Here is an 11,403-nt window from a genome sequence, read left to right as displayed (position 1 = left end):
TACATTCCTGAATGGTAGTCCAGTATACGGCTACTCCCTTTCTCAGGTGCTACCTTCGGACAGGTACATTCCTGAATGGTAGTCTGATATATGGCTACTCCCTGGCTCAGGTGCTACCTTCGGACAGGTACATTCCTGAATGGTAGTCCAGTATACGACTACTCCCTTTTCAGCAGATTCAGCCTAACGTACGGCTCATTCTGCTCAGATATGGTTTAATGTACGACCAAGTTAGACCTTCATCCCCTCAGATGCTACCGTCGGACAGATACGATCTAGCGTACGATCCATTCTGATCTTTCATCCCCAGCAAAGTCATCCGCCTAATGAACAACTCACTCTGGTATTCAGACACGGTCTAACGTATGATCCATTCTGATCCCTTATCCCCAGCAGTATAGCATACTCTGACTCCCCAGCGAAGTCGACAGCATAATGGATGACTCACTATACGGTCTGATGTATGACCCGGTGTGACACCCATGTCTCCAGATATCGTCTAACGTACGACACCATCTGGAAATCTCCTCAGCAAGTTTCTTGGATGGCATCTCTAAGCCCATCTCCGTCAAGACTGATGGACAAGCGCAAATTTTCGGGGCATTCTAGTGTTCAATAATCTTTCACCTCCAGACCACGAACGGCGCATGCCATTCTACTCTCTCGGTTCGAGAATATTGAACAGGGGCAGCTGTCATACCCCAAAATTTGCCCATTGAAATTACAAAGCATTTTCCAAGACCCTCTGACTTGTTCTGCAAGGCACTGATATCAAATGGACAAAAGCCCAGCTCACAGCAGGCCTAATCCAAAGTGGCCCAAAATAGCTTGCTCGCTAGGCGAGCAATTCCTTCGCCTAGCGAATATCTCAGCATGCCACTCGCCCAGCGAAGCATCAGGTCCAGAAAAAGCCCAAACCTAGTTTGCTCGCTAGGCGAGCAATTCCTTCGCCTAGCGAAGCTTGCGAGAATTTGAAAATTTGGACCTCATTTTAAGCCCATTAGGTCACCATTGCCACTACTATAAATACATGCTCTTCTGCCACGAACAAGGACACACAGAGACGGACGAAGACGGACGGAAACACGCATCCAGAGGGAGAAACACAGAAACCCTGCTGATCCAAAGAGTTCAGAAGGCGGAAACCCTGAAGGCCGCTTACCCGTGCCGAAGCTACCGCCGCCCAACTCAATCCGGCTCGCCAATTCAAGGTTGCAACTCGATTTGCAAACAGGTTTGCCTCACTATTATCGTTTTAGTTTCTTAATTGGCATATGATATCACTTTAGGGTATTAATTTACACATGATTATCACTTGGTATTCTTATTTTGCATGTGGTACCGCATTAGTGTCTTAATTTGCATGTGACATCGTTTTGTACTCTCATTTGGCATATGGTACCACTTCATGTTCTTAATTAGTGGAGGATATCATAATTGAATTCATAAACATTTTGAAGCTTTGCATGAGAATTTAAATGTGCTTGAACATTGTGAAACTGAACCATATAATTATGTGTTAGAGGCCATAGGCCATGCTGCTGATTGAGGTCATAATTTCAAACCCGTGGCCGCTCGCTAGCTCATCGCTAGGCGAGCCCGCAGCGAGCCTTCGCTGAGCCTTCGCTAGGCGAAGCAGAAGCGAACAGGACAGGGGCTGCTTTGTCCCTTTGTTGCCCGTTTTATACTTACCTAATCATGACTCTGCATCATTTTGCTTAAATTCCTGGCTGTTATATTCATTTTGTGATGCAATTTCCAATTGTGTTTATCTCAATGCTATAATCTGTGTGTTAGTGGTGTAAAGGCTAGCATACTTCCGAAGAAATAACCGGCTAGGTACACCGCTTTATGCATGGGAAGACTTTCATGGAGATGGACTCTAAATTATGTCACTTTAATGTGAAAATTCATATTGGTTGCCTAACCAATTTTAATGTATTGATCTTTAATGTGTTGATTTTAATGTATCGATTCAATGCGGTATCACCATAATTACCTAATGAACTTAAAACATGGACTTTAAATAAATGATATCGGACCTCTCTTTATTACCCCACGGTTACGTAATACGGTCAGGTCCCGCGAATATGGGGATATCCTTAGCAAAGACCCTTCGGTAAAATCATCATAGTCCCTCGGATGTTGCCTTCAAAAATACGATTTTGTCCCTCAATGACCCTTCGGTGTAGCCTACGGTTAAATGATGATAGTCCCTTCGAATGCTAAGGTATCCTCACAACTGTTGCCTTCAATGACCAACCGATGACCCTACGATGACCCTCCTACATCCCCAGGATAAAACTACTTACTTCTCAATAGTAAGGACAGTTTTACCCTCATAAGGATAGGAAATGCCCGGAAAGACCTCGGACAGGTATAACCTTAATTGCTCATTCATAACAAAAAATGCTTTTCACACCCCACACCTTTCAAACGTCTTCTTTTGGAAAATCACCACTTAGCATACATCCGTACTAGGATCATTGCCAGGTTATATTTTTCTAAGCTACTTTCAAAAAACTAAATGAGATAACCACTTTGTATACATTCATGCAAGAATCATTACAAAGTTAAATTCTCCTTTTCAAACATTTTTCATACATTTCTCAACCACCTTTTTCAAACAAAGAAAACATAAATGATTGAGCAATTAAGAGCCCATGGAGAACCATGGATACAAAGGGTGCTAATACCTTCCCTTTGTATAAAGTACCTCCCGAACCTAAGAATTTAAAATTAAGGTCTTTCCTGTTCTTTTCCACCTTTCCTTATGGGATAAAAGAAAAGTCGGTGGCGACTCTTGCTAACCGCGACATTGCGATTACAAATCCAATAAAGTCCAGTTCACCGTACGACAGAACTGGCGACTCTGCTGGGGACGATAAAGAGAGGTCCACCTTAAAAATCATTTATGTTTGCATTTGTTCTTTCGTTTTAAGGGATTGTCTGAGTGAAAGATCCTACACCCGGATCTAGTGTACCTTAGGTAAGTAGCAATAGATCATCGCGACTATCCGGCGTATACCGGAATGGTCAAAATGATGGCTACGGTTAATGTGACACTTTGGTCGTCCTGATGTTCCTCATGTTCACTTGAGGAAAAATTTGGCTTCCGCGTGGTGTCATCAAAGCATTAACCAGACCTTTAGAACCCTAATTGACTCATCCTAGCCATTAGAAAGTAGTGAGATAACAAGGCCATGAAAATGAAGCTCGTCTGATGGAGATCATCACTGTACCATTGGATCTTCCTCACTCTTCCTATATTGAGAGAAACGTGAAGAAGAAGATAATGGTGTTCAAATTGTAAGCTCATGAAATGATGAATTAAAAGCACCAATGGTTTGCCTCAAGTGTGAGGACTTCAGAAAACCACACAAACACAAGAATGCTACATTGAATTGAGAGTTCTAGATCCAAAAAGTTTGAATGTATACCTCTGAATTGAAGCACTTCAGGCCACAAATCCTCCAAGTTCTTTGCTCCTCTTTGATCTATGGATGTAGGGGAAGTGAAAGGCTAAGGAATTAGGCTTTGAAGCTTAGCTAATGATGCTGAATTTCAAGCACGAAAGTGAGAACAAAAATTGAATAATTCCTTTGGTATGGATATGGTTTCAATGCTGCAGCAATTCAGATCTCAAAAGGTTGCTAAATGAATGAGAAGAAGTGGTTATTTATAGCTGAAGGTAGCTGAATCCCACGCTTCTTTCATGTGCATGGCCAATTGAAAATGTATTGCATGGTCCTGTACAGGCGTGTGGAAGGCCCAATGATGGATGCAAAAGCTTGTTGAGTTCACATGGAAAGGATTTGGACGTGCATTTTGGAGGGAACTAGCTTGCACATTCAAGTTTCATCATGAAATACCAAAATGCACATAAATGGAAAGGTCTTCGAAACTCACCAATGGTAAGTCCAGAAGAGTCATGTGAGTAATGGTTGGAAAGCCCTTGAAGTAAGGAACAAAAGTCATGTTGGGCGAAAATTCATTTGACATTTGGAAATTGATGAAAACTGGCTGTGAAAATCAAAGTATAAAACATGTTTAAGTCATTTTGGCAAATTTCCCCAAAAGCAAGCTTAATCAAACCCCTCTGTTTTCATTATGCAAGCTTCAAATGGAAAAACCTCCAACATAAAAGTTGTATATATTTTTAATTTAATCAATTTAGACTTAAAGTTTGCATCATTTGGATTTTCTATGACAAAGTTATAGGCATTTGAAGTTGGGAACTTTTTCAAATTCAATGAATTAGTTCCAATATGACTGGTCAACTTTTCAAGGCCCAAACTTCCAATCTTGATGAATAAATTATTGAGAGGCCTCAAATAGGCTCATATATGCATAAAATGATGAATGAAAGAACTTCCCTTGATTGAAATTTGATCAGAGGTTGAGATTGCTTCATGGGCAAGGCACAGTCAAAGCATAGTGAATTTAGGGTTTCTTTGGGAAACAAACCTCGAGCCCTTTGGGTTACCTTGATCAAATTGGCAAATTGAGATACTTGGGAGGAATATATGATGATTAGGAACTTTGTGGACCATTGTCATGCTTTTTCTCATCTTCATCTAGCCATTTCATTGGGCTTAGGATCCTCCTAGGAGCATTGTGGAGCACACGATCACTTGAGCTTCAAAACAAAAAGAGTTAATGACATATTTTTGTGCTTTTGGTTAGTAATCAAATAAAAAAAACAATAATATACAATACAAGCATGCCTGGTGGTCTCAAAACACTCAAACAAGTCCCAACCCTAGGGTTAGGGAGCCAAACATGCTATGATCCTTGAGGCAATGCACTTGTGCAACAACATGATGCCATGAGGGATCTTAAGGCCAAAATTAGGGTCTTACACATGGCATCGAAATTGTTTTGGATCCTAATAAAACATAAGTAAGAAATAAAATAAGAAGAAATAATATATAATAAAAATATAGATAAGAAATATATACGAAATAAATATGAAATAAGTAAGAAGATGTAATAACATACAAATATCGAGATATTGTTGATTGTTCCTCGATGTTCATCACCCATAGTCAATAGAGATATAATGCTGCAGAGGTTGAGTGTTGCAGAGGTTTAGTGTGGTAAAGATGGAGTGTTGCAAATGATGAGTGTTGTGAGCCTGCTTCAACCCATATAAACTCTTTTTCAATCTACACACATGATCTTCTTTACCTTTAACTTGAAAACCATCGGTTTGCTTCATGTAGATCTCTTCCTCTAAATCACCATGAAGGAAAGTTATTTTCACATCCGTTTGCTCAACCTCTAAATCAAGAGTAGAAACCAAACTCAACACGATTCTAATTAATGACATATTTACAACAAGTGAGAAAATATCATTAAAATCAACACTCTTTCTTTGACGGGAACCCTTCACCACTAATCTGGATTTATATCTTGGAGACTTAGAGTTGCTCTCATATTTAACTCTATAAATTCATCTATTTCCCAAAGCCCTTTTGCCTTTAGGAAGCTTCACTAAATCATAAGTGTCACTATCATACAATGATTTCATCACACTATACATTGCATCCATCCACTTTTGATTTTCATCACTTTCCATGGCCTCTTGAAAATACTCGGGTTCACTCTCATCACTCAAGGTCACATACTCATCAGAATTATACCTTGTAGAAGGTTGTATATGCATGTTAGACCTCCTAAGTTAAACTTGAGATATTTTGGAGTTTCACCAAGATTCTCATCATTTGACATATCTTTCTCCCCTTCGCCATCATTAGTTTGAATATTTACCTCATCTCAAAGTTATTGATCATCAACATAATTATATGGCTCACCATTGTGATCATCACCACCAATAGCATCCAGATTATGACTAGATAACCGAACTGGATCAACATTAATTTAAACTTGAATTTAATTAATGGAAATATGATAATGGAAAATATTTAAAAGATTTAATTATATACTCTTCCAAAAAATAATCATTTGATGTTTTATTAAACAAATGATCATAAATATAAAACCAAAGAATATAAGTTAAACTTGAATTTATTTAATAAAAATATTCAAAAGATTTAATTATATAATTGTATACTCTTCCCCAAAAAAATTATTTGATGTTTTATTAAACAAATTATCATAAATATAAAATAAAATAAAATATAATTTAAACTTGAATTTAATTAATGAAAATATGATAATGGAAAATATTTAAAAGATTTAATTGTATACTGTTCCAAAAAAAGTTATTTGATGTTTTATTAAACAAATGATCATAAATATAAAAGAAAAGAATATAATTTATATTTGAATTTAATTAATGAAAATATGATGGAAAATATTTAAAAGAATTAATTGTATACTATTTGATGATTTATTAAATATATGATCATAAAATAAAATAAAAATGAAATGCTCGATTATTACATTATTCAAGTTTGAAATGACATAGAAATTTGGAGATCTTGTTGTGAATTTTGGGAGGTTGTGATAATGGCAATTATAATATGTTTGGGGAGAGAAGATGAGTGAGGCATGGTTGACGATGACACCCACATTTTTGTTATCTGTTTCATTTCTAAGTGTTTCTAGCTTATTGGAGGGTGAAGGTTGCAGCAGATGAGGAATAATGAAGGACTTGAGAGACCAATAAAGCAAAAATTCGAATTAAAAAAACAATTTGTTGACAGTGGGATTTGAACCCACGCCCTTTCGGACCAGAACCTTAATCTGGCGCCTTAGACCAACTCGGCCATATCAACTTGTTGTTTATTTGTTCAAAACAACGTCATTTAAACGTTGAATAATGCAAGAATGTTTTTCAAATCCTGCAGCACCTCTTACTTCTTACTTCTGCATCTAATCTAAGTTCCTTAATGAACCCAAATAAAAATCAATTCTAACACTAACATTTTTAAATTACTATTTCTAAAAAGTACACATTTATTACTAGAGATTGGATTCATGTCTTGATATATTCAATTTTATTCTTTTTATTGTCTTTACATATTCATGCGTAAAATAATATAATTATATTAATTATTTTTTTTTTCATGTACAAATATTTAAAAACATAAATAAAATGCTAGTTTAATATTTAAAATATAACTCAAAAAGTTTCAATAATTATAATGAAGAACTTGCCTAATACAAACAAAAATAAATCATTTACATCAAATTAATATATACTAAACCAATAAATTAATTTCATCGACTATACAAAATTAAAATCTTCTTATATAGAAAATTATTTCTAGAATTAAATCAAATACTTTAATTATATATTATCGTTCTTGCATGGCCAAACGAACTAAATTGATGATCAATTAGACTATATGTCCACTGCATAAAAGGTACAAAATTTTCTTCCGAGCATTGGTACAATCTCTGATATCCAATTTTTATTATATTCATCATGGATTGTTTATTTGGGTTCAAAGCTAAATTCGTGAAAAACTTTGGTTTGGGGATGTTGTGATCAAGTTCTTGTTTAGGTTTTGAAATCAACCCGGTATTAAAATTTCATAGGTTCTTGGTCAGCCCGGTATAAAACCAAGATTCGGTTCAAGCTCAGTCTGATGTTAAAAGCTTGTTTCGGTTTGAGATCAACCCGGTGTTAAAATCTCACATTTTCTTGGCTAGCCTAGTATAAAGCTAAGTTTTGGTTCGCGGGCTCAACTTAGTGTTAAAAGCTCTCCTAGGTTCAAGATCATCCCGTGTAAAATCTTAGTTTGAAGCCTGGAGACTAACCACTCCAAATCTCTTGTGGGAAGGAAACTAATCGCCTCGATCCATTATTTGGAAGGAAGACTCATCTCTTCGTATTTGATATTTGGTTATAAGTTAGCCAAAAACTTCATTTTCCTTGTATAAGGAAGTTCGAGAGTTCAACCTACAAAAAGCTCTTAAGTTTAATGGATACTCACAATAATAGTTCTTGGGTGAGGGGTGGGGGGGGGGGGGGGGGGGGGGGTCTTTTTCTTTGACTGAATCTCTATAACTTCTGGTGTTCTTCTCTCTTTCCTTAACTTTTACTTTTCTGCTGCTTAATTCTAAAATATTTCTAAAACATTTTCAAACTCTGATTTTAATTCAAAAAAGTTTTTCTGAAACACATAATTCACCCTTCTCTTGTGCGTGAAGTCACATGTCTTATAACTTGGTATACTCATGTCCCCAAAAATTCTTCTTGAGAGTAATCACTATCTTGAGAAATTTTAAAAGGATGTTCGACGAACCTCCTTTTACAAGGATATGAAGTATAATGGCTAACTTCTAACCAAACAACTAGTAGAGTTTATCCTTAGAACCAAACTGAGATTTTGCACGTGTTGATCTCGAACCAATATGGAGTTTTACATTGACTATCCTCTAAGACGACAAGAAATTTATATTGGATATCCTCCGAACCGAACCAGGGTCTTACATAGATTGACATATGAACCTATATTAGATTTTACAAAGGCTAATATCGAATCAATGATGCATTTATGCCAGGATGAGCTCAAGAAGCAATGTGAGATTTTACACAGGCTAATCTCGAACCGACAAAACTTTTACATTGGGCTAAGCTCAAAATTTATTGTGGAGATTTTAATGGTTGATCTTCTGATAACGCAAAAATACATCGTATATTTGCCTTGACTTACATTCAAAAATCATACCATTTTCATTTGTATTCTGATTATTCCGCAAATGTTCAAGTTGTTTTTGCAGGCATTTCAATTCACATGCTTAAATGAGTAAAGTATAGAAAAGGAAGGAAAAGAAGAAGAAACAACAGAAAAACCAGAAACTATGAATTCTGTACAGGTGACGACTGTCACAAGCCTCGTCACGACCGTCACGCCCTGGTTGTGACGGACGTAACAAGCCCACCACGACCGTCACAAGGCCAAAGGCAACGTAATGAAATTGTCAACAAAAGTGATCCACACGCCCCATTTTTCGCTCCTCAACCCACTTTCCCGTGAATCTCTCACTCAACCAAGTCACCCTTATTTCTCTCAACTATGAAGACCAAATGGATACTATAAAAGGATCGAAGTTGGAAACCTACGGGCACGTACGTTTTGAGCCTCCCTGAAGCAAACTCTCAAGCTATTTTATCTTTTTTTCCACAGCAATTTTGTTTTCTATTATTTTTCTTCAGCAACACTATTTTCTTTTACCGCAATTTGTTTACCGTTCCGTTAAGAGCTTTGATTTTTCCCTTCCCTTTCCGTTTTTCATTTAGCCAAAAGTAGTAGTTTCCTACACTGGGGAACTACTGCAATTTATTTAATTTAGTTTAAGCAATTGTTTTGAAGAAGCAGAATCCTACCGACTTGTGGAGGACTGCTCAAGTACTTCAAGATTCGGCATATTCGATTAATCAAAGTTCCAGATTTTTATTCAATTATTATTATTATTATTACTTTATTATTAAATATTACTATATATCAGTTTCAGAGTACATTTTTTTAAAAATTTTTGGAATTTTATTTTTAAAATTTTGGTATTTCTTCGAATTTTATCAAAAATCATTAATTTTTTCAAAAATATCAAAAAAATTCAGTATTTTTTTAAAAAATCCCATAAAGACAATAGAAAATTTAAAATAATTAATAAAAAGATAAAAGTAATAGCAGGCGGTAAGTGGAAGTACAGGTTTAATTGGGGTGGGGTTAAATCCTCTCGAACCGAAGGTCTAAAATAGGGCTATGTTAATACAAAGCCTTTTATTTCAACTTTATCTAATGTTTCCCATACTTATGACCTCTACGGGGTATTTATCGAGGCGACAACAGAAGACACCATAAGCTCATAGTTAATGACATCGTATACCATAAGTTCATAGTTAACGTCGAGCGTCAATCCAACAATCTAGTTTTAGGGTGCCTCCCATAAGCACTACAAGATTTCCACTAAATGAATCGGGATTTCCTCATGCCAGATCAAAGAGTGAATGTTCACCAAGCATGCCCGGAGGAAAATACCCTATATTCCAATTGTAATGAGACTAGTCGATAACAACCATCGACCATCGCTCAGCATTCCCGGTCTAAAGGAAATCTTAGTTTGAAGCCTGGAGACTAACCACTCCAAATCTCTTGTGGGAAGGAGACTAATCGCCTCGATCCATTATTTAGAAGGAAGACTCACAAGTTCTCTTCGTATTTGATATTTGGTTATAAGTTAGCCAAAAATTTCATTTTCCTTGTATAAGTGAGTTCGAGAGTTCAACCTACAAAAAGCTCTTAAGTTTAATGGATACTCACAATAATAGTTCTTGGGGGGGGGGGGGGGGTAGGTCTTTTTCTTTGATTGAATCTCTATAACTTCTGGTGTTCTTCTCTCTTTCCTTAACTTTTACTTTTTGAATTTTACTTTTCCGCTGCTTAATTCTAAAACATTTTCAAACTCTGATTTTAATTCAAAAAAGTTTTTCTGAAACACATAATTCACCCCCCTCTTGTGCGTGAAGTCACATGTCTTATAACTTGGTATACTCATGTCCCAAAAAACATCAATTTGCTGGAAGTCCTACGAACGACCCTAATGAACATTTGACCAAGTTTGTGCAGTACGCATGCACTGTGAAGGCGAATGGTGTATCTCAAGATGCGATAAGACTACGCCTTTTTCCATTCTCTCTAAGAGACGTAGCTTGGGCTTGGTTACAATCCTTTCCATCCAACTCAGTTACTACATGGGAATAACTGAAGAACGTTTTCTTAGCCCGATATTTTCCGCCAAGCAAAACTGCTATGCTGAGAGCTCAAATCAACAGATTTTGACAAAAAGATGCAGAATCTCTCTATGATGCGTGGGAGAGATACAAAGACATGATAAGGATATGTCCACATCACAGTCTCAAAGACTGAGTGATCATTCACAGATTTTACAATGGGCTTCTGTATAACACAAGACTGACAGTAGGCGCTGCCGCGGGCGGTGAACTTATGGATAAGCCATACAACGAAGCCTATCAACTCATCGAAAACATGGCCCAAAACCTTTGCCAATGAGGAGGTGAAAGAACTCCAGTAGAAAAGTCCCAAACGAAAGGTAGAATGTACGAAATAAGTAGCCTTGACCACGTCCATGCAAAGGTAGATTCCCTTGTTCAAAAGTTAGACAACTTGACCATACCACCCGCAACCACCGTGGTTGCCGTAACTCCAAACTGCGAGTTATGTTGAATTCCTGGACACACTGCACCAGAATGTCAGATATTAGCAGGAGTCCCCACTGATCAAGTAAATTATGCACAAGGAAATCCTTATTCGAATACCTATAACCCAGATTGGAAAAACCATCCTAACTTTTCGTATAAGAACAACAACGCCCTGTATGCTCCTGGCCAAGCACCCGCTGTTCCACCTGGATATCAAAAGCCAGCTACTAATGCTCCTAACATGCCTAGGAAGTCCAACCTTG

General features: G+C 36.9%; 2 non-coding genes across 2 annotated transcripts; both read right to left on the bottom strand.

Annotated features, from left to right (window-relative positions):
* Nucleotides 1-6,662: 6,662 nt before the first annotated feature.
* Nucleotides 6,663-6,743, bottom strand: TRNAL-AAG (transfer RNA leucine (anticodon AAG)). Its single transcript has one exon. It is a non-coding gene; the product is annotated as a tRNA-Leu (tRNA).
* A 3,987-nt stretch (nucleotides 6,744-10,730) lies between these two features.
* LOC127109892 (small nucleolar RNA R71) lies at nucleotides 10,731-10,837 on the bottom strand. Its single transcript, XR_007797138.1, has one exon. It is a non-coding gene; the product is annotated as a small nucleolar RNA R71 (small nucleolar RNA).
* Between the last annotated feature and the right edge of the window lie 566 nt (nucleotides 10,838-11,403).

The sequence above is a fragment of the Lathyrus oleraceus genome, chromosome 7 (assembly GCF_024323335.1).
Source record: "Lathyrus oleraceus cultivar Zhongwan6 chromosome 7, CAAS_Psat_ZW6_1.0, whole genome shotgun sequence".
NCBI lineage: Eukaryota > Viridiplantae > Streptophyta > Magnoliopsida > Fabales > Fabaceae > Lathyrus > Lathyrus oleraceus.
This window is presented reverse-complemented; position numbering and strand designations above follow the sequence as displayed.